The sequence below is a fragment of the Protopterus annectens genome, chromosome 6.part0 (assembly GCF_019279795.1).
Source record: "Protopterus annectens isolate FY-2018-M chromosome 6.part0, PAN1.0, whole genome shotgun sequence".
Lineage (NCBI taxonomy): Eukaryota > Metazoa > Chordata > Ceratodontiformes > Protopteridae > Protopterus > Protopterus annectens.
In genome coordinates, this window is record NC_056737.1 from 1183098775 (window position 1) to 1183123991 (window position 25217).

General features: G+C 40.0%; 1 protein-coding gene across 1 annotated transcript in view; it reads left to right on the forward strand.

Moving 5' to 3' along the window:
* The window catches only part of LOC122804749 (keratin, type II cytoskeletal 8-like), a gene marked incomplete in the record, with an annotated part of 529113 nt that overhangs the window by 4396 nt on the left and 499500 nt on the right, over nucleotides 1-25217 (forward strand).

The following is a 25217-nucleotide window of genomic DNA, read 5'->3' on the forward strand; positions in this document are numbered from 1 at the left end:
TATACATTGATTGCAGTATTTCCTGTAAAATCTTTCCTAGATATATCATAAATCAAACCCCAAAAAGTTATGGAATAGTATCTCTGCCCTCTTCCATCCTGGTGAAAAAGACAACCCCTGCTCAGATCCTAACTCTTCTGATCTCTCCTTAGCTACCCAATTTAACTCCTTCTTTATAGACTCAATAGCCAAGCTCACCACAACTCTCCCCAATAATATGTCAGGCCAGACCCCGTCCCCCACCATTAACTCAACCATCTCTGACTCAAACACTACTCAACACCCCCCTTTCTCCATCAAACCTATTCCTATTACTACCATAAAAAACTTCTACAAAAATTGAAACCATGTTCAAATGCCCCAGATGAGCTTCCATCTAACTTCCTCAAGCTAGCAGCTGATGGCATAACTTTTCCCACAAACATCCTAACAAACTGTTCCATCCAAGAATCCTTCGTGCACCTCCTCTGGGAAAAAAGCCTTCCTTATTCCCCACTACAAAGGAAGCAACAATACTGATCTCTCTAATTCCATCCTATAGCCATCTTCTCTACCATTCTAAAATTCTTGAAAAATGTATCCACCTACGGCTCCTACCATACCTCTTAGACAATCAACTGCTGACCCCCACACAGCATGGTTTTAGACAGGGACACAGCAGCAGCAATGCCCTCTTCTCCTTTCTTGAAACCATTAACCACGCTCGCGACTCTGGCAACATTGTATCTACCCTTCTAGATTTATCCAAAGCGTTCAGTACTGTTTCACATAACCTTCTCCTGTCCAAGCTCTTTCATTTCAGTCTTTCCTCCTCCTCCATCAACTGGTTTTCCAGTTACCTTTCTAATAGATAGCAAGCTGCCAAATGGAAAAAATGCATCTCTTCCTTCCTTCACACTCTCACAAGGTTTGATACTAGGCCCTTTATTGCTCAACATCTTCATCAATTGGTTTCATCACTGTATTCCAAATGTTAAACTGGTGCAATATGCTGATGAATTTACTATTATCTGCTCTGCCAAATTCCTCCCCAAACTCATGAAACTAACTCAAGATGCCTTCTCTTGCACTGAGTCTTGGATGCTGAACAATCACCTCACTCTCAACCTTTCAAAATCCAAGATCATGATATTTACCCCTCCAAATCCACCAAAACAGGTAATAACTCTTTCTCTATAACTAGCCAAAACTTGACCCCAGTTGAAATAATTCCCCACTCAAAGTTTCTGGGAATTCTTATTGATGATCAACTAAAGTTCAATATCCACCTACAAACTAATATTAGGAAAACACATCAAAAACTGGGTATGTTATATCGCCAGAGTCGTTATCTTACTTCCTCAACCAAACACATCTTCTCTACTACCTATCTCATTCCCTTCCTCTTGTATGGAGCCTCTCCCCATACCAATCTTCAGTCCTCTTTGAAGTCCAAGCTAGCTTCCTGCTACAATAAAATCTCTAAGTTTAATGCCCGATCCAAATCCTCCTCTCACAATTGCGATGCTTTCCACTCCTTGAACTGGTTGCAACTTCTTATCTATCCTACATTCACCTCCCTATTGCCCATAAGCTCATCTTCATACCTTCAAATTGTCCCACACTGTCCTCCACCCTCAAAATGCATTGCCCCTATTAGACTACTTAGGTCCAACAATCAGAACCTTCTGGAAGTGTACAAGCCTATGCATACCTCTGGTACACTTCTGTTATCTTTCTCCCTAGCATGACTATGGAATTCCCTTCCTCCTGACATTCGAACCACCTACAACCATTCCATCTTTAAGAACTTGCTCCATTCCCACCTCTCTTCTCACCAGGAATTCACCTGTTCTCATCTCACCTGACTCCCTCCGCTGCAACCCTACTCTGCCTCATCATTCTTGCCCTTCTACCACTCATCTCCACTATTTCATGTGCTGTTACTTTTTGTTCTTAGAATACTCTGACACATCCCACAAATGCTTTCCCTACCATTTCTGTTCTGCTTGTTGTTTTTATTCTTAAACTATGTATAACTTACAAGCTGTTGATTTTTGCGAGCTATTTATAAATTGCAAACTGTTGATTTTTTTTTTATTGTAAAACCGTAGAAGGAGCTTTTCTCCCCAGGCCTCCATTGAAAATGGGCTAATTTTCGGCCCAGTGGACTTTCCTGGTAAAAACTGTAAATAAATAATAAATAAATAAATATTTAAAATGTTTTTAGGTTTAATTTTTCCAAGTGTTTTGGGTTTCTAATACCATAAGGGGAATGAATCCCATTCCTAAGCCAGACCAAGGTTAGCGTCCATGAAATTAGTATTGTTTCAGTCTTTGATGTTAGCCAAAAATTGCTCTTCTCAGCACCTACAATGTGCCTAGAATTGTCTTTTCTGTGATTTATATGGAGTTAATGCATTAGCAGCATATCTAAGTATGACTTTAAATTCTGTTTATTAGACCCATTGCTCTTAACACTATTGGAAGTGTCCGGATGTCTTTATTTCACATTGCCTTCATTTCTGATTGCAAATCCTCATATTTTATGACTTTATGTGTGTCTTTATGTAAGACGCTGTGATCACTGGGTGTAGTGATTACAATGAGACATGCTAATTTTTTCTTAGACTGCTGTATCTGTTTTCTTGCATCTGTTTTTTGAACTATTAGTAATGGGTGATCCCAGGTGATATACACCTCGCCATTCTCTTTAGCACTTTGTGGTTCATGTTGCCAATGCTTCTCAGCTATTTCTATATTGTAGCAGTTTCACAACAGTCTTGCCACATTTTTGTACCTTTCAATACACCGGCCCTCTGTCTTGACAGTATCGCCCTCAGCAATGAGATATGGAACTTTTTCCTGTTCTGTTTTACAGAATCTGCATTTGTCTGCTTCTCCTACTTTTTCAGTGGATCCTGTAAATTAATGTGTATGCAGTCCAGTATTCTGGGCCGTTATTAGTAACTTTTCATCTTTTGGTTTCATTTCACCTCTCGTTAACCATTCCTGGATCAGATCTTAGCCCAGAAGATCTCTGTACTTGTGACTGTATTTTGGACTGTCACTTTTCTTTCCCGTTCTGCTGTTCGTTTTCTTTATATTCTTTCTATTTTTGGCACTTTTAGCTGTTGTCTGAGTTTTGTCTGCTTCTACTTTGATTTCCTTCTCCATTTTATTTGGAAATGTTTCTGCTACACTAAGCAAACATGTCATGTCAGACTCTTCTCTTCATAATTTATAACGTTCATTATATTTGGATCTGATGAAGTCAGCAAATATGTGCGCAGTTCTGTGGCCACAGATTTAGTCATGTCCGTCAGATTCGACCCATACCGCCTTCAGAATAAGGGATGAATAATCTTGGCATGCACTAGGTTTTACATTGATAACCCTGAAACATTTTTTTTGTTTTCTTGTCTAATTCAATGACTTTGTCAGACCAGAGCTGTAAATTAAACCAGTAAGTGCAAATCGATTTATAGTTTGGACTTTATTCCTACATGCCAAGCAGTTTTCAGTATTAGCTCCATACTGATCTTTGTTCTCATCTGTTCATATTTTGTTGCCGAACCTTCATATAGTCCCACAAATGTCTATGCTCCCTCCTGCCCGAGCTCCTTGTACTGCGTTCCTGCGTTCCTCCCGTCCCGCCATATATTCCCACAAATGTGTATGCTCCCTCCTGCCCAAGCTCCTTGTACGGTGTTCCTGCATTCCTCCCATCCTGCCATATATTCCCACAAATGTCTATGCTCCCTCCTGCCCGAGCTCCTTGTACAGCGTTCCTCCCGTCCCGTGCTGGTATTTTTCTTGGTGCTGCACATTTATCAGTATCAAATATCGTTCTTACATAATTTGAGAACGTTTTGACCATTTGTGGTTGTGCTTTCAGGTTCTCTTTTGATAAAGTATACAATTTTAGACCATCCACAAACAGTAGATGAGAAGTCTTTTGACAAAGTTGGTTTCTGGAGTTAAACTCTAACCACACCCTAATCTGTTTTTAGGCTGTGAGGTAAAATTGATGAGGTGGTAGCACTTGTAGTTCAGCCAAGGGCTTAAAAGGTGTTGGGGTGTGCATCAAGGTGTAGAAAGGTGTTGGGGTGTGCATCAAGGTGTAGAAAGGTGATGGGGTCTGCATCAAGGTGTAGAAAGGTGATGGGGTCTGCATCAAGGTCCAGAATGGTTCATTTTAATTGTTCGAGGCATTTCTCTTTCTCTCAAAAAATGTGGTTACAGTATGAGAGGGTGGACCATCTAAATGTGTGTAAACATCTATAGTATCTAACACTGACCATCCAGTATTACCAAGGCCTAGTGTTATTGTATTTCTGGGCAATGTTTGTTCTGATTTCAGTTTTTCCCAGTTAGGGGTCACCACAGCAGAACTCTGGTTCGCTAATGATTGGCAGTAGATTTTTTTACGGGTGCTGAGGTGCCAGCTCAATGCCCAACCTTCAACGAAGGCATGCCCATTCTACGCATGTCTTTCGAACACCACTCAACCGTGGGGAGGACATGCAGACTTCACACAGAAGGCGCTCCCACTGAGAATCGAACAAGAGAACCTCTTGCTGTGAGGCAGCAATGCTACCGCTGCATCACCGAGGCTTATGTATTTCTGGGCAATGTACTAGGGCATATTTAACAGACAAAAGTTTTACCATTGTGACATATGTTTTCTTACAGTGCTTAGCCACTATCAGTTTCCTTTTCAACACTTTGGAGGTGTGAAGCACATTATTAACAGCAATCTGCTAGGAAAAAAAACTCAGCATTTGGATTTAATCTGTCTAGGGAACAACATTATTATTTAACAGAAATATCACAGTTTTCTCTTCTTTAATATATTTTAGAATGTCACAGACTATGTTAAGTAAACATATAATAGTGGAATTGGTCACTAGCTTGTGATCAAAAATAAATAAAAAAAGACTGATGAATAGAGATATTAGAATTATAATGTTTTAACCTAGACAGGAGTACATGGAGAACTCTGTCCCATTATATAAATTGTGCTGCCTCTTACATAATAAAAGTTACAGCGACATTTCATGTTAGGAGATGGAAAACCTATTTAAGACCATATCTGAGTCATGTGATAGAGTCAGTCTCTATTCCAGTGTAATACAATTTCAAAGAGAGATTTCAAAAAAACAATTTAAAGTCATGGGACTTGTTTTTGAGACATTTACAAGCATTTTCTGATATTTAGTAAAGAACACAAGCGTGACTAAGACAAGAACATATTAGGAGTTTTCACTTGAAAATTAGGAACTAATTTGACCCATAATGAATATGTGTAGACCATATCTAGCAGCTCCAAAAATAGTCACGATGTAGAGTGTGTCCTATCAGCGATTGAAGAGCTACTATCCCATTGTCATAGCTGGCTGGATTTCCAATAATTACTTGAGTAGATGTTTATTAGATTTGTGTATAGTTGTTAGTGATGAAAATGTTCAGACCCCTAATTTGATGTAATCTGTATAGGAATAAAAGAGCTGATTTATTAAAATATTACCATGTAACAATCCAATGTTGGTTTCCTCCCAATTAATTAGATTTTTGCTTTCCATTTAAGAAATACTAAATTACTATATCAAAATACAAGCAGAATTTAAAGAAACAAACTCACAGTTACTTAAGATAAACATGACTGAAATATAAATCTGGCCTTCTTGGAACATGTAGATGTACAAATCAGAGTTTATTACAGTGGTTCTTGATTTAATGACAGTGTAGTTTGACACACTGTTCTAAATTTGATGCTCTCAGTTTTCTATGGTTTAGCAAGAAATACTGCTGTCACAGAACCATCACCCACTTATAACAAAGTCTTATGTCTGGAATATGGGATGTTCACCCTTTATGTGAATTGGTTGCATTAGGGGGGGTCTTGATATGTCAAATAAATAGTGGGGGGTGTAAAGTGGTGTTATTTTCCTCTTCTCATGTAACATCCCTTATAGAGTTTTCCAGCTAATTTGTCTTATCCTTTTGTAACTACAAGAAAGGGACTATTTTATTTTATTTATTATTTATTTTACATTTGTTGACCGGGCTAGTCTATCTGAATATATGTCCATTTTCAGTAGAGGCTCGGGGAGAAAAGCTCCAAACAGGATTATACAAAGTGACTAAAGATACTAAGCATCTACTTAAAGAAAAACATTACAACAATACAATAATTTGTAAAAATAACAACACTTACCATACATTTGGTCTAAGATAGTAAGTGTAGTGAGGTTAAGAGCAGTAGAAGTAACTATAGAAGGAAGGTATGGTAGATTTAGAGCAGCAGGTCAGACATAAAGAGAGAGTAAAACTAATAACTATTATCTGTAAAACGTCTTATGTTCATAAATACTCACAGTTTTTGGGATAATATGCAATCTCTAAAAGGTTAGTCTGGATTATGTAGTAGTTCAGGAAGGGATAGAAAAAGCTAGATTAAACTAGAAAAATTGTAATGTTTCCTGAATAAAAAGTGAAGGACATATGAACAGATATAACAGTTGAGGTAGGTTTAAAGGTGGTTTAGCAAGAGGTGGGGGTATCACTCTGGTTTAGTACATGTACATAACCACTGAGATTTAAGGAAGGCTCTTAACTGGTTCCTGAAAAGTGGTGTAGATGTAAGGCAAGTTAGATTGTTTGGAAGCTTGTTCCAGGTGTTTCCAACAAAGTTAGTAAAAAGGCTGTCACCAGATTTGTTACTGGATTTATGGGTGGCTACTAGTAACTTATTTGCTGAACGCAGAGTTTTAAGATTTTTATAAGGACTAATGAGGTTACAGAGTACAGGGGTATTAGTGGGATGGTACAGGGCCTTGTGAGTGATGGTAAGTTCTTGAAGAAGAACCTGGTTTTCAAATTCCAACCATCCTAGCTGTTTCAGGTTTTGGCACTGAGGGGTTCAAGAAGGGGAGCCTGTGGCAAATCTGGTAATGTTATTAAAGGAGGTAGACTGTTTAGATTAGTTTTGGATAGGTTGGTATAAATGAGGGAGGCATAGAGTAGGGTGGAGATTAGATGGGTTTGTGCAATAGTAGTTCTGGCAGAGGGTGTAAGAAAGGGTTTTAAGCCTGTAGAAGAAACCAAGTTTTCTATTAACTGCTTTGATGGTTAAGTTTATGTGAGTGTCATAGTTAAGATTGTGGTCAATTGTTACTCCTAAGAGTTTGGCAGTTGTGTTGGGTGCTATTAAAGTGCTGTTATTAAATGTAACTGTGAAATTAATAGGGGCAGACTTCTCTGTGGGAGTGAACAGTAATAGTTTTGTTTTTTTGGGTTGAGGAGGAGACAGCATTGTTGGAACCAATTTTCAACTAAGGTAAGTACTTTTTGGGTACTGGGACTGTAGTTCAGCCAAAGAGGCTGCAGCACAGATTAATGTTGAGTCGTCGGCATATTGTATGCAGGTGGTTTGAGGAAGGGTAGTTTTCAGATCATTAATAAAGATAGAAAAGAGGAGAGGTCCCAGAATGGAGCCTTGTGGGACCCCCAGGGTGATTGGGAGCTGAGTGGATAAGTTATTGCCCCAGAGGACTGCTTGTTGTCTGTTACCTAAATAGGACTTAAACGATTTGAGTGCCTGAGTATCTAAGGAAAGAGATTGTAGTGTATCTAACATTAATTGATGATTCACCATGTCAAAGGCTTTAGAGAGGTCTATAAAGAGAGCAGAGGAAAGCAAGTTGTTATCACAATGTTTATTAATACAGTCAGAGAAGGATAAAAGTGCAGTTGTAGTGCTGTGGAATGGTCTAAAGCCATGCTGACAGTCAGCCAGCAGATTGTTTTGTAGGAGATGATCAAGTAGCTGCCAGTGGATACATTTCTCCATGATGTTTGCTAAAGGAGAGAGTAGGGCTATAGGTCGGAAGTTAGACAGTTCAGTTGAGTTACCACCCTTATGCAGTGGAATTATATGAGAGACTTTCCATAGAGAAGGGATGGAACTTTCTGTAATGGTTCTGTTTATTAAGATGGAAATAGGGTAGGCTAGTACACCAGCTGCCATTTGGAGATATTTGGCTGGGAGGAGGTCAGCTGGTGTACAAGGTTTAAGTTTATGAAGAAGTGTATGGACTAGTGATGTTGGAACTGGTTGAAGAGTAAATGCAGGAGGTTTATTGGCTGTTGAGGGTGCTAAAGTGGCACTAGCTGGGGATAAGATATTTGCTAATGATTTAACAGTTTCAGAGAAAAATTTGTTAAATGTATCTGCAATTTGGATAGGAGAGTTCTGAGTCAGGTTAGAGGGGGTAGGGGTTTTGGAGTGTTCTGGATAGAGTAGCCTGTTAATATCTGACCAGAATCTTTGTGGATTTTTTTGTTGTTTGTTTTGGAGTTTATGGTAATATTTTGTTTTGTCAAGAATAATTAGTTTCTTTGTAGCATTTCTAAGTTGTTTGTAGTTGTGGAGGTCAGTCGGGTCTTTAGTAAATCTCCATTTGGACCAAGTCTTATTTCTTTGTAGCATTTTGTGCCGGGTCTCTTTGGAGAGCCAAGGAGCTGGTTTGTTCCTAATTCTGACTGTACGAGAGGGGGCATGGTGTTCAAGAATTTTCAAGAATTTGGAGTTAAAGTAAGACACCGCATCAAGTGGTAAGTATTTTAGGCGTGACCAGTTGCATGCTTTGAGCTCAGCTTGGTAGCTGTCTAGGTTTAGATTTTTCTTGTTCTGGGTAGTTCTAAGGATAATTTGGCTGGGAATACTGGTCTTGTGTCTAGTTATAAAGGTAAGGGCATGGTCACTAATATCATCAGGCAGTGTACCTGTTTTATATGAGAGAGGATTGCTATTAACTAATATCCAGTCTAATGTGCTTTGTTTATTGCTAGGTTTGTGCATTCTGGTGGGAGAGGTGATGGTTTGATAGAAGCCATAGAGGTTTATGTGATTAGTTGGTTTGGCTGAGGTACAAGAATTCCAATCAATATTAAAATCTCCAAGGAGTATGGTTTCTTGTGGAAAGGATGTGGAGAGCCAGCTTAGAGCATTTTCAAGAGTATTAATGTTATTACCTGGAGGGATATAGGCACAAATAATATATAGGGATTTTTTTTGCATTAATCTGGAGTTTAGTAATTAAAATTTCAGAATTGTTTGGAGATGGAGCTTGGGTATCTGCTGTTGTGATTTGTAATTCAGATTTGTACAATATTGCTAATCCATCACCCTTTTTGTTTGGATGATCTAGTCTCAGGATATTATATCCAGGTGGTATTATATCATTGTCCTTGGTTACTGGCTTGAGCCAAGTTTCTGTTAGACATAGGATGTCAAATGAACATAAACCTAACAGAGCATGTAGTTGTGTAATTTTGTTGTTTATGCTACAAATATTGAGGTGACCTATGAGAAGAGAGTTGGGGCCACTAATTGGGGTATAAGAGCTAGTGGGGTGGAGAGGTTGGGGATCAGGGATGGTGTTGTTTGGGCCTGGATTTGGATGAATGTCACCATGTAGCAGTAGGTGTTGTTGTGGAGTATGTGAGTGTTTTGAGAGTTTACAGAAATGGGAGTAAAGTTTTCTAAGTTGGAGGTACCTAGTGTAATTAAGCTTGTGAAACAGAGGTAGAAGGTAGGATGATGAGGATGTTATGTTGCAGTGGATTGAAGGGGATAGAAGAGAGAGTGGAGTTGTTTGTTTTAGGGGATGTTGAAATCTAGTAAGGTTAGGATATTCATAACTGGTGAGGATATGTGATATAAATAGAGTGGGGAGAATTATAAGATAAAGGAACAAGTTAAAGAGTTTAGGAATGTCTGGGATAGGCATAGTGAGGTGACAGGAAAGGTAAGCAGTGGGATAAATGTACAGTCAAAAGGAAAGCTAATGGGTGGGGCTATAAAAGGAGGATTAGGTAATGGGAGGTAGTAAATAATTAGGAGTTTAACTGTTATGTAACAAGATAGAGTAGGCTATAGGTTGACACAGGATAGAGGGGAGTGGCCACAGAAGTATACATTTAGATGCACTTGGGGTGGGTGAGATTTGGGGGTAGGGTAGGGGAGCAGAGTAAGCCTGCAGGGCAAACGGAGCAGGTTAGAGCAAGTGACTGGTGAGCTCCCAGAGTCAATCTGTTAGCTGCAGATTACTGTGGAGCAGTTGGAAGTTCCAGGTAAGAGGGAGCATAAGTTTATGTTATACATTGACAAGGGATAAGGACTGAGCAAAGTCAATAGATGGAGGGAGAGGGACAAGATAGCATAGTCAGATACACCAATAAAGGTACAGAGTGGACTTTAGTAATAAAAGTAGGGTGAGAGTTAGGAGATATTCCAGAGGCCTGGTATAGGGCGCCACTTAGTGGTCAAAGGATCCAACTATAGGCAGCAATAAGAGAGAGGGAAAGGAGGAGTAGAACACAGCTAGTGTGTACGATGAAAACAAAGACAAGGTTTTTCTGGGGTAGTTGGGGGGTATGGCTGCTGGGTATCTGGCTCAAGAGGGAGGTTTTACGCAGAACACTAGACTACAGATATTTGTTTGTATTCTTTTAAAATATACAATTCAGCTTCAGAGCCTATATGAGAGGACAAACATACTTTCACTGTTTCTTTAGCTGGAGGAGTTTTGAGAGTAGGATTATAACTTCCTTGCAGATGAGATGGCTGCCTTTTGTTTTGAGGGGGGTCCTTATAGGGCAGGCAGGAGGATTCACAAGTCTACAGCAGGTTAAGGGTTGAAAGCTGGGTAGGTTAGAGAGAAGAAAAAAGCAAATTAAGCACAAAAAGGCAGCTATGGACACAGCAATTAGGCAAAGATAGTTTAGGTTATTAGACAAATATCACAATAATAAAATCATTTAACACATTCACTCTATAAGAAAAGCTTAGCAATACTACTCTGTTTATGTCTAGATGCCAAAGGCTCATACTATAGTCTAGTCCTGACTAAATACTTGCGGGTATTAAGCAAGACCCAGTATTAAACACATACTAATATTATGATTAGAGTAAAAGCAGTGAGTAACATCATAAAACATTACTATTTTTTTAGGTCATATCAGATCAGAATTAATAGAGTCAGGGACATAGTGGTTAGCAAGCAGGTACACAAAATATGGTATCAAGTAAATGGAAAAAACTGCAACAAGTCAGATAAAGAAACAGTTCCAGACAATAGGGTAGCACAGCCAAAACAATACTACAATTCTTTAAGCTATAGGAATTAGGCTGTTAAATATTTTGTAGAAAACAGACAGTATACACAATCCAAAGTTAAACTTTGTTGACAATATTATCTTGTAGAACATTCAATGTCAGCTAACAGTTTCAGCGCATTAGTATGTGTCATAAACTCACAGTAATGTGGTTACTGTCCAAAATAGAGGGGAAAAACTAGTGATAGGTCGGACCCTAAAGTGGGAACAGCACTACATATGCTAGACTGTCTCAGACAACAAGGGTTCAGGCAGTTAAAAAGCACTCGTGGGTAGGCAGCGTTAGGCATTAACTGTAGCCTCCTCTACGAGTGAAAAGGAATACAAGAGGTGGAACAGTTAAATAAAACAGACAGCTAGGCAGCAATTATATCACTGTCATAGTCATCTCTCTGAGTGGAGATACACAGTTAGAGCAAGGCTCTTGCTATAGGCCAAGGCAAGTTAATGACACTGCTATCTAAGTAACATGTAATACTTATTTGTGAAAAAAGGAGTGGAAAATAAATAGGGCAAGGTACTTACATGCAGCCAGGCAAACGCGCAGTGTGGAATCAGCCGGGTAACGTTTTTAACAGCTCTACGTTATAGAGGCTATGTGAGTGGCGTACCTTAAAGCCACATGGTGATCACCAAATATGCAACTGGTCCAACTAGTCAGTTATACAGAGTTTCCAACTAAATAAATTTAATGTTAAAAAGTTGGCAGATGAATTTAAGACAGCGTGCTAAGTCTTAAAGACAATGCTACTGATGGAAGTTCAAGCACAGTAGCATAAAGTGGCCATGCTGATGATCACATGTTACAGCTCAATATCAATGGAGCTGGAAGTTACAGGAAGCTCAGATTAGTGTTTAGATGAAGAGCGCTTTCATAACTAATGGAGAGAAATAAAAGCGATATACCACTTGAAACATATAATAGTATCACTTTCATAAACAGCTAAAAGTAAATGTGATGTGGCGACTTTCCCTCATAAGAAATCGCAGACACAGCTAAAGGGGGTTCAGCCTATGAAGTACTACAATTAGTGCTTTAGAATCAATCAACAATGAGCTGTGTATGGGTTCTTTAGCAGAAAGAGTACAGATTATGCATACATTTAACCTAGCACTGCAGCAGGTAATAAACAGACAAACAATCATGGAACCCACAGAAACATACTGACAGTAAGCACTACAGCAGCAATAATACAAATAAATGAACTTAGAGCCCTCAGAAATAAAACACTTACATTGGTAAGAAGCAGTCCTAATGAGGCCAGGGATACACAGCAGCCAGGTGAAAAGTCAGGATAATAAAGATGGCGCCACGCAGGACAGCCCACCTTTAAGCGTTTTGGGAAGGATATGAGGTAGTGTGGGAGGAGATGGGGCAGGGAGGTCTTGGGAGGTTAGGGTGTGGCAAAAGCCCAAGTAGGTGTGCTAGTAAGAGAGGGTATCCTTAGGAGCTACTATGGTAAGTGGGTGGGGAACAGAACAGAGTGAAAGTGACAAACGTAGATGGTACAGGTAGGGGGGAAGGTAAGAATAGGAGTCTGGTCAAGAGACTATTAATAGCCTTTGCAAAATGCCAAACTTTCTGGTAGATGCCAGATAAAAAAGTATACTTAAATATACAAAAGCTTGTGTTGCATATAAAATAATGATTAAAGAAGAAAAGTATATTGTCTCCTTTGCAATATTACTGATTTAGTATTATTCATTTCAGTTCATCCACTCATCCATCCATCCACGACCTCCTTTCCCATTTTTTTTGTACATGGAGTCAGGGTGTCACTTCAACAGTCACAATCATCTAGAGCTAAGGTTTACACCACCTGGCGGCTAACCCTACCTTGGCAATTCTTCCACACCACACACTCGCAGGCACGCTCACACCTATGGCTAATTTAGAGTGCCCGATCCACTTACTGCAGGTGTTTAGAATTTTCAAGGAAGCTGGAGCACTTGGACGAAACCCACGCAAGCTACTTAATAATATTCATCTGATGGTTCTTAAAATATTGCTTTAGTGTGAGAAACTTGGCAGCATGGAGAAGTCAGTTCATGGTAACCTGATCTAGCCTTTTTGCAAAAGCAGATGCTTATAGTTTGTTGATTTTGTTTGCCATGGTTGCCATGGTTACAGAAGGGCTTAACATTGTGTTTAATTGTCTTAGGATGGCTTAAGAACCACACTTATCCAGTAGAAGGAGGAAGTATCTCACCAGACGTACAGGGCTGTACATATTTCTTCTGGATTTATGGAAAGCATCAAAGGTTCATTTGTTATTGTTGTAGGAAAAATGTGGAATTCTAGTTATTAAATACATTTCTTATTTTTCATTGGTAGCCTAATGTTAAAATGAGTGTGTGTTTGGTATCATTAGTGAAGTTTTTTTATTGACTTATACTTGTAGGTAGTGTAGATCAATATGTGTGTATGTCTCTTTAAGAAACCTCCTGGGGGGCATGTACAAGTGCATTGAGTACTGGGCACGTGCAAGCCAGAGTGCCATTTTGTAGTTAGCTGATGAAATGTAAGCACACACGTGTGTAAACTCTATCAGTTTGTTTCTAGTTACTCGTGCTGTTGTCTATCCTGATGTGTTTCTATATAATAAAGCATCTTAAATGAACTACCCCTCCTGCTTGTCTTCTAAGTGTAGAGGGACAAGTGACAGGTGTTAGTGCCAGTATGAGAATTCTTCATTATACAGGGGACATTGGTATATTTCTTTTGATTGATAGATACGTACCAGGCTAGCTGCTGTTGTGGGTCATTTTAAGCCTAACCAAATTTCCCTCAAAGGTCAGAATCAAATCCTGTATCTTGTGCCTGTGAGGTAAACACCTTAACCATTATGCCAACCCCCAAACCTCTATGTTTGAAATTACTAAGACACCTGGAGAAATGACAGATTTTTCTCATCTGACATCTTCAAATTACATCACTTGACTATTAATAACTGAGACTGAAAAAAGGTTTAGTATGATTTAAAAAAAGTATTTTCCTGTGTGCTCTGCATTATTATGTTCATATCCTCAAGCACATTTCCTGATATACAGTACAGCAGGTTAAAGATGCACAATTTTAGGGTATTATTCATACATATATGTCGTATGTCTCTTTCACGCAAGTCCACATCTCAGAATAATGTCAGCTCATCACATGAGACCTCCAAATCAATTTATCAGTATTTCTTAAACTTCATGTCCATATTAATTTTAAGCAAAGATGGTGTAAGACCATAGTTGAAAGTAACTGCACCCTTTTTACTTATTGATAGGCTTTTCTAAAAATAATTAGGTGCCATCTGTAACAGGTTCATAGGCTTGTACTAAGTGTTTAGACAATGAGACCACTGAGAAGCTTAGCCACAGCACTCAGTACAAAGTTCCACCATAAAAAGATTTTCTTGACATATCTTATGTGAAAGTTTGTGATCACTAATGCAGTCATCCAGACATGCTTTTAAAGTTTGCCAGGGAAACACTCTGCTTGCAGCCTGCTCCATAAATGGGAAATACGTTGAGCTAAGTACCTGTTCCACCAGCACCATCGTACACCATTCTAGAATTTTGTGATTACAATAGTTATGGCTGCCTGTTTACAATCAAATGATAAGACTTATAGGCAGGACTAAAAGTGAAATTGACTAGAGGAGACGCTCCCCATTGCATTATGAATGCTATTGTTAGGTATGATGTTTTTATTAATCTGTACACTGTCAACGACTCAACATTAGCTTAGTCATATCTGATGCCAGAAGATCAGAAAATTATGGAATCCATTCTCATATAATGTGCTTGGATGTATTTTTCAGAAGTGACATTGTATTGCAGCATAAGGGAGTGTTGCATATCTGAGGTGCTGTCCTTTGGATAAGGTCATAAGTTCATAGGTTGATACTAGGAAGCAGTTGGCAGAACTATTGTAAGCCTCGCCGAAGAAGACCCTTGATTTCTAATATTCAGTATTGTGCACCCCTTCATCTATAAAGGCTTCACAGGATAACCTGAGGAATATTTATGGCTGTCTATCCAATTACTGAGATTAACTAAGAATCATCTAGAATACTGAGTGAATATTGTTATTGCAGACACGCTCAGGACTTACTTGGCTGCTACATATTAGCTTCAATTTAGATGAAGAAGGATTTATAGTTACCTTTGGTAGAAATGGTTGCCCTGAGCTCATACACAGTTTGGCCCATTTCAGATTTTCACTAGTGCCTTTTTGAGGTATGTAAATCAACATTACCTAGGATTCTACTACCCAAAGACCCAAACTACCACCCCAATAGTATCAAACACGGAAAACTTCACAATTCCCCTCACAACTAAATCCTTAACCCCTAAAAACTATCAACCTATTAGATCCAGCTATATCATCCCCAAAAACAAACACCATCAAAAGCTGATAATCAAAATCCTAAAACTCATAGTTAGCTTACAACACAACTTCAGAATGGATGGAGACATCCACCCTAACCCCAGCCCATCCTCACCTGCTGACTTTAGCTCCCAAACTACTAATTCCCCTAACATAATACCTTCAAATAGATCCCCAAATTCATTTCTGGTCTGCCACTTAAATATGAGAAGCGTAAATAATAAGGTCCATAACCTGCATGCCCTTTTGGCAGTTCACTCCCCTGATATATTATGTCTAACAGAAACTTGGCTAATACCTGCAACTACAGATAATGAGGTATTACCACCAGGGTACAACATACTCTAATTAGACCATCATACTAGGAGACGTAGTGGGTAGCTATACTTTATAAAACTACACTGAATGTTACTAAGGGCTCCTTACAACCACCCCAGGTTAATAATGCAGAAATTATTATAACCAGACTGCAAATTAACAAAAACAAATGTATAAACATAATCTGTGGCTACAATCCCCCAGGTAATAACACAAACACACTAGAAGACATCCTCCATTGGTTATCCAGTACCTATCCCCAAGAAACCATTGTTCTCAGGGACTTCAACATTGACTGGAACACCTGTTCCTCAGAATCTCCTACAACCCACGTAAACCTACATGGGTTTACATGGATCATATCCTCCCCCACCAGGATTGGCAAACCCAATTACAAAGAAGGTATCCTAGATTGGATACTTATCAATAACCATCCCCATATGTACAAGTCAGGGACCCTCCCTGAAGACCTAAGTGACCACTTTCTTACCTACATAATTAAGTATAAGGCTGATAACTCCCACCAGCTCATCTACAAAACTATAAGAAATAATAGGAACTTTAACCTCACCAATTTCCACAATGAACTCAAATTATGTAATTGGTCAGTCCTAAAACAATTACCATTGGATGAAGCTGTAGCATACTTTAATACCAATTTTCTTGCCATCCTGGACTCTCACACTCCTGCTCGCTCTATTAGAACCAAAGCAAAAATTGCACAGCGGCTTTCAAAAAATACCAAATTAAAAAATCTTACTTAGAAACAAGGCATGGGCCACTTGGCGTTCCACAAAAACCCCACTAGATCAAATACGATATCGGCAATTAAGGAATGACACAAAAAAATCTGTTACATTAGACAAAAAAAAATACTGCCATCTTCAACAGAAACATCAAAACAAACTTAAAAAATTCTGGACAGGAATAAACAAACATCTTCACCCAGGTGAAACCACCACTCCAACCCCTTCATCTTCCAACTATAAAACCTCGGAGGATGTTGCCAACACATTTATTAGTTTCTTCACAGAGACTATCCAGTCCCTAGCTAGTCAGCTAACTCCCAGTTGCTCTAACTCACCTGCTGCTATACCCAGTACCCAACTCTCCTTTAGCTTTCAGCCAGTACCTACATCACTTATCCATGACCTAATTAAGAAATTAAAGCCACCCACCCTATCTGCTGAGATCCTCCCTGCAGAGTACATACAAAAAGCTGCAGATGCCATAGCATACCCCATCTCCATCTTAATCAATAGAACCATATCTGAAGCTACCATCCCCGCCATATGGAAAATATCTCATGTTATACCACTCCATAAAGGAGGTAGCTCCATTGAACTGCTAAACTTCAGACCCATAGCTATTCTGTCACTGGTGGCTAAAATTATGGAGAAGTGCATCCATAAACAACTCCTGCACTATCTTATCCAGAACAATCTGTTGGCTAGCTCTCAGCATGGCTTTAGGCCATTCCATAGTACTACCTCAGCTCTCCTCTCCTTCTCTGATGTCATAAACCATAACCAAAATAATAACAAACTAACCTCGGCCCTCTTTCTTGATCTCTCCAAGGACTTTGATATGGTTAATCACCAAAAACTCATCCATATTTTGAAGGCCTTCTCCTTAGATAACCACGCTTTCCAGTGGTTTCAATCCTACCTCTGTGGTAGACAACAGGTCATCCTATGGCAAGACAAGCTATCCTCCCTTCTACCTCATCACCCTATGTGTCCCCCAGGGCTCTATACTAGGACCCCTTCTTTTCTCTATCTTTATTAATAACCTGCACTCTGTCATCCCGGAAGCAGCCTGCATTCAATATGCAGATGACTCCACTTTAATCTGCTCAGCCACCTCCCAGACAAAACTAATGACATTGTCCCAGAATACATTTAACACTGTTGAAAATTGGCTCTCTAATCATCACCTGTTCTTATACCCTAACAAACAAAGCTGCTACATTTCCCCCCCTCGTAGGTCCTCATCACTATTCTTTGCCATTAAATCTAATAACGGCACCATTATCTCTCCAGAAGCCCAAACTAAATTCTTAGGTGTTATAGTAGATAATACCCTTAAATTTGATATGCATGTCAAACAAACTATCAAAACCATTAATAAAAAACTTGCCTCCCTTTATAAGATTAAACCTTTTCTTACTCCACTTGCTAGAACTGCTATTGCCCATCCCATCTACTCTCTACCCTTCTCTATGCCATGCCTTTATTCACCAATCTGAAGAAATCCGACCTTAGCAAGCTCTCTAGCTGTTATAACCACATTGCTAGATTTGCCACAGGCACAGCATTTAGGACACACCACTGTCATAACCTAAATCTTCTAGGGTGGCTTAAATTACCTAGCCTACTTCAATACAACCAGGTTGTAGTGACATATGAAGTACTCAACCAATCTGAAAATACGCCTGCACTTAAAAACATCATTAGCCCCTACAGTAACCTCAGGCAACTTGGCTCATCTAACAGACTGCTGGTTCAAACATTCAAAACCAATATCTCAGCTGGGGACTCCCTGTTTGCTAACTCTGTCAGCAAAACTTGGAACTCCCTTCCTGCCGACCTTATTCTAGTATCCTCACTATCTCAAGTCAAAGTCTCAGACAACATTTTAAGACACACTGGTTATGTCCTTGTTCTAATCCTGACTAGCTCCTTTCTATAACTGTGTGCCAAACAGTACTTTATACTGCATACAAGCTGTGACATAATTGTTAGTTTAGATACTTCTATAAGTTTAATAATGATCGAATGTATAACTTGCTTGACTGAACATAGTCTGTAAACTGTTTGCAACATGTATTGATAGTATGATTTTCCTGTACTATTTTTTCTGTATGTTGTGTTTGGAGCTTTTCTCCTGGGCCTCTGCTGAAAATAGACATGTATCCAATCGGACTATCCCGTCAACAAATGTAAAATAAATAAATAAAATAAATTGGAGATTTACTAAACAAATTGAAATTTTTCTTCCTTTTCCACCGTAAGACTTTGCTCCTATGTTCTCCAGTCTATTTACGGTAGATAGTGACAGACTTCACAGTGCAACTGTTTTGATGTAAACAGAAATTAGAGGAATAGCTGGCAGCTTTGGCAATACAGTCAGGATAAGGAGGATTAATTTGGAATTTGTTTAGTTCATCTACAAATTGTAAGTGGTTTGTTTTTAAGAAATTTCTAAAGGCAGTGGACAGTGGTATTTGCAGTGAGTGCCATGGGCTTTAAAGATGGAGACAGCAGATTTGTGGTCAGATTTAACTAGGGACGGGAGATGAAGGGCCGGGTATAAGAAAGGACCATATTTTTGAGTTTTTGAAATTCTAGCGTGTGGCACAGTGGTGCGGTGGTTAACGTTGTCACCTCACAGCAAGAGGTTCTCCGGTTCGATTCTCAGCTGGGGTGCCTTCTGTGTGGAGTTTGCATGTGTGGTTTTCCTCTGGGTACTCCGGTTTCCTCCCACATTCTAAATACATGCATCTGGAATATTTCTCCATGGGCCTCTGCTGAAAACAGGCTCTGTGGAACCTAGTCAGACTTTCCTGGTCAACAAATGTTAAATAAATAAAAATATAAAATAGTGGAAAGACTGACAATTTGCTGAAGAATGTTGGTATTAAGAAAATCCAGGAAGGAGTGGACTTATTTGTTATTGGTGGTGTAAGTTTACCAATTTGCTATTTAGTTGAGTAATCAAAGTCACATAGGAGAATAGAACTGGGATGGACAGCACTTTTATCTATGGTATTTAGGTAATTATTGTGGTCAACAGTAAACTTGGAAGGTGATCTGCAGCTAACATTGATGTGGTAGTTATATTTAATTAGCGTAATCTGGACCACCAGCACTCCTAGGAAAGGATCATGAGGAGTCTGGTCTGAGAGCGCGGTGTTCCTGATAAATACGGATACTTCCCCACAGTCGCCAGTGGGACTGATGACATGATAGGCACCGGGCCCTAGTATAGTGGGAGTGTGCTGTCATTACAATGAAAGCAAGTCTCTATACATGCACAGATATGGATTCACTCAAGTGTTTGGAGGGCCTAGGGTTGAGTTATCTTTTTTGTTTAGACTCTTAGCATCGAGTAGAACCACAATGATATAATCCAAATTCAAATTTAATACACTGGAATTTTAGAGATTGACTGTACCTAAAGTGTACAGTGGAGGTCACAAAAGCTTTGACCAAAATATAAAAGGAAAGCTGAGAGGGGTCCATGCCCTCCTTGGTGAAGCAGGATGATATGCTAACTATCTCCTCCCATACTGACACATGCTGGATCCCCGTAATGATAAAAAGTATTCAGCCGGTTGTTAAAGCAAATTGTTTTTCTTTGAAATGTAGCATTATTATGGTGAAGGTAGGATACTTCTCATGACAAATGCCTTGAAATATGCATAACAAGCTCCATCATATCAAATGCCTTGAGATATGCATAAAGAGCTCCACCATATCAAATGCCTTGAGATATGCATAACGAGCTCCATCATATCAAATGCCTTGAGATATGCATAACGAGCTCCACCATATCAAATGCCTTGAGATATGCATAACGAGCTCCATCATATCAAATGCCTTGAGATATGCATAATGAGCTCCACCATATCACATGCCTTGAGATATGCATAACGAGCTCCACCATATCAAATGCCTTGAGATATGCATAACGAGCTCCACCATATCAAATGCCTTGAGATATGCATAACGAGCTCCACCATATCAAATGCCTTGAGATATGCATAACAAGCTCCACCATATCAAATGCCTTGAGATATGCATAACGAGTGCCATCATATCAAATGCCTTGAGATATGCATAAAGAGCTCCACCATATCAAATGCCTTGAGATATGCATAACGAGCTCCATCATATCAAATGCCTTGAGATATGCATAACGAGCTCCACCATATCAAATGCCTTGAGATATGCATAACGAGCTCCATCATATCAAATGCCTTGAGATATGCATAACGAGCTCCACCATATCACATGCCTTGCGATATGCATAACGAGCTCCACCATATCAATTGCCTTGAGATATGCATAATGAGCTTCATCATATCAAATGCCTTGAGATATGCATAACGAGCTCCACCATATCAAATGCCTTGAGATATGCATAACAAGCTCCACCATATCAAATGCCTTGAGATATGCATAACGAGCGCCATCATATCAAATGCCTTGAGATATGCATAAAGAGCTCCACCATATCAAATGCCTTGAGATATGCATAACGAGCTCCATCATATCAAATGCCTTGAGATATGCATAACGAGCTCCATCATATCAAATGCCTTCAGATATGCATAACGAGCTCCACCATATCAAATGCCTTGAGATATGCATAACAAGCTCCATCATATCAAATGCCTTGAGATATGCATAACGAGCTCCATCATATCAAATGCCTTGAGATATGCATAAAGAGCTCCACCATATCAAATGCCTTGAGATATGCATAACGAGCTCCATCATATCAAATGCCTTGAGATATGCATAACGAGCTCCACCATATCACATGCCTTGAGATATGCATAACGAGCTCCACCATATCAAATGCCTTGAGATATGCATAACGAGCTCCACCATATCAAATGCCTTGAGATATGCATAACGAGCTCCACCATATCAAATGCCTTGAGATATGCATAACAAGCTCCACCATATCAAATGCCTTGAGATATGCATAACGAGCTCCATCATATCAAATGCCTTCAGATATGCATAACGAGCTCCACCATATCAAATGCCTTGAGATATGCATAACGAGCTCCATCATATCAAATGCCTTGAGATATGCATAATGAGCTCCAGCATATCAAATGCCTTGAGATATGCATAAAGAGCTCCACCATATCAAATGCCTTGAGATATGCATAACGAGCTCCACCATATCAAATGCCTTGAGATATGCATAATGAGCTCCACCATGTCAAATGCCTTGAGATATGCATAACGAGCTCCATCATATCAAATGCCTTGAGATATGCATAACAAGCTCCACCATATCAAATGCCTTGAGATATGCATAACGAGCTCCACCATATCAAATGCCTTGAGATATGCATAACGAGCTCCACCATATCAAATGCCTTGAGATATGCATAACGAGCTCCACCATATCAAATGCCTTGAGATATGCATAACAAGCTCCATCATATCAAATGCCTTGAGATATGCATAACAAGCTCCATCATATCAAATGCCTTGAGATATGCATAACGAGCACCATCATATCAAATGCCTTGAGATATGCATAACGAGCTCCATCATATCAAATGCCTTCAGATATGCATAACAAGCTCCATTGTGTCCTCATTCATGTGCCTTTGAGTAGAGCACCTAAGGTCATTAAACTCCACATGAGTTACAACTAGGTTGGACTTAGATTTACCAGAAAGGAGGGATGTAAGGGATCTCATTATATTATGGATCTTGGCTCCAGAAAAAAAAAGTTACTTTCACCCTATTCTTATCCAGTCTGTTGAGGGTGGAGCATCTGTGCGTTTAACTATGGAGGTAACACTGACCAAAATATTACCACTGATGGGTGTGGACATTGTGGGCTTTAAAGGACTATGTTCATAACCCTGGTGACTCGTGGAACTGGTATGTGAACTGGATACAAGAGTGGGTTATGTGACTGTGCATGTGTTGTAGTACCATGTAGATACTGAGAGAGATTTCAAAAGACCCGCTCTCAGTGCAAGTGACTTAGTCCAGTGTAAGGCTTATCTGCAAAGCAAGCTTACACCAGGGCCAGGGTCCAAATTAGTTGCTCTCATTCATCATCATCATCATAATCATCATCATCGGACCCCCTTTTTCTCATTTTCAAATGGTGGTGGGGTGTTGTGTCAACTGTTGTCATCTCTCTCTTGATTCAGTGCCACTCTCCTACCTTCATTGACAGTCACACCTAATTACCACAAGTCTTCTCTCACACAATCCATCCATCTCTTTGCTGGACACCCTCAGTAACACTTCCTTCGTCCTGTCTAAAGCAAATTTGTTTCAGCAGATTGTTGCAGCTGCTCAAACCACTGTAATCTGTTCCCTTTGACCTTAATCTGCAATTGAAAATACTTTAACTTCAGCTCTTATGTCCTCATTTCTTCACCTGTCCCACAGTGTGCATCCTGCCACCTTCTCAGCACTTCATTTCCATCACCTCTAGCTTCTTCATCTGGTCTGCCTTTACTGCCCAGGTTTCTGTTCCACACAGTAGTACTGGTCGCACCACTGTCTTGTACACCTTACTTTTCAGCTTTAGTGGCATCCTTCTGTCATAGACTACACCTGACATTCTATGCCAGTTGGCTGCAGCCCCTCTGATTCTCGCTTTGGCTTCCTCAAACAGACTTCTCTTCTCCTCAACGATGCCTTCCAGATACTTGTAGCTGTGAACCTGCTCCATTACCTTTCCTTCTGTCTCATTTCTCAGATTCTTCTGATTTCTTTCATTTGCTACCATCACAACTGTCTTATCTGTACTCAGTTTCATCCTATCTGCCTTTAGATTTACATTCCATTGCCCTATCCTTTGGTGAAGCTCTTGCTCAGAGTCTGCCTGTAATGCCACATTGTCTGCACAAATAAACTTTGTTGCTCTGTCCCCTCCAACCTGTTTGATAATGTAGTCCTTCACCAGTATGAACAGCAGTGGGCTCAGAGCTGAACCCTGATGTACACCCACTAGGAACCCCTCTGTGAGGCCGAACACTGTTCATACTTGAGTCATTGGGCTGTTCAAATCAGCTTTCTTGGGACCTTGTCATTAGCTTTCTCCAAGTTTAGGAATGCCCAATTGGGCTCTGTCCTCATCTTTGTCTTCTTTTCAACCATTTGTCTCACTGCAAACATCAGGTCAGTTATGGTACATCCTGATCTGAATCTGGACTGCTCCTCTCCCATCTTACAGTCTACTACTCTGCATATCCATTTATCAATCACTTTCTCCAGAACTTTCATGCAATGTGAAAGGCGTTTGATGCCTCTGTCCTGTCCACAGTTGTGGATGTCACTTGTACACTGGCACTGGTATGCTTACTCTCCAGTCATCTGGGCTATGCCTTTCTCTCCACACTGCTATGAGTACCCTCTGGAGCCATTTCTGTCCTATCTCACCCAGCATCTTTATCATACCTGCTGTGACCTCATCTGAGCCTGCTGCTTTCCATGACTTCATTTTCCTTAGTGCTGTTCTTACCTCTTCTAGGGTGGGCTCCTCCTCTTCTGTCATTGTAGGCTGTGTTTGGGGCAGCACATCTTCTGTGGGTTTTTCTTAATTCAGAAGATACTGGAGGTAATCCTTCCATCTGCCTTTCATGTTCTGTGGACTGGCTCATAGGTAGGTACTAGGCTATCTGCCCAAGGGCATTTATAAGCCTAGCCAGAATGTGTTGGCTTTCGCCTCCCTTTTAAATTAGTTTCCTGTGCCTCTGTCTAGCAGGGCCATTGAAGTGATCCCAGGGGTAAATTTATGATTTCCCATCCACTCATCAAGATTTCTCTTGAAGAGAGTCAGTGAGGGGCTCTGCCTAACATAAACTGGGATTCTATTCCAGAGCGAGGGAAGTCTCTGGGACAGAAATCTGTCCCTTCAACATGTCCTGTTTATTGTTGTGCTAAGGTTTAACTCGCTGGAGCGTGTGGCTCTAAGAGGTTTAGTTTTCTTGAGGTGGAGCATGTCCATTAATTCCGGGTTGGACATGGCCTTGTACGTCCGGCAGAGATCACCTCTGAGCAGGCGGTAAGCAGCCGAGTAGAGCTGGAGTTTCTTTAGTCAAGCTGCATAGGGCATCTGTTTGAGGCCCACAATCCTCTTGGTGAGGTACTTCTGTGGCCTTTCCAGCTGTTGCAGGTGTCGAGTAAGGTACATCCCAAATGAGGCATTGTACTCTATGATGGGTCTGATGAGTGATGAGTAGAGGGCCACGATGACCTCTCTTGATCTAGATGGGAACCCTTTCGTGATTAGGTGGGCTTCATAGAAGGATTTTCTGGTGAGCAGGTTGTTGCAGACATCCCTTATGAAGAGTGTCTGAATATCTTCTTTATCTTACTGTCTTTGCCTTGCACCCTGATAGAGTTTATTTGTGCCCCCTTACTGAGTACCTGATATTCCTTGCCTGCAACTCTTTTTTTAGCTTCTTTGTTAGCCAACAGATATTCCTTCTTAGCCTGGTCCATCTTTTCTACCTCTCACTTTTTCCTGCACTCTTTCTTTCTTTTGATCCCTTCCTGGACTTTTGCATACTACCACCAGCTATCTTATAGGTTCATAGGTTCATATGTAGGTACTAGGCTATCAGCCCTAGGGCCTATAC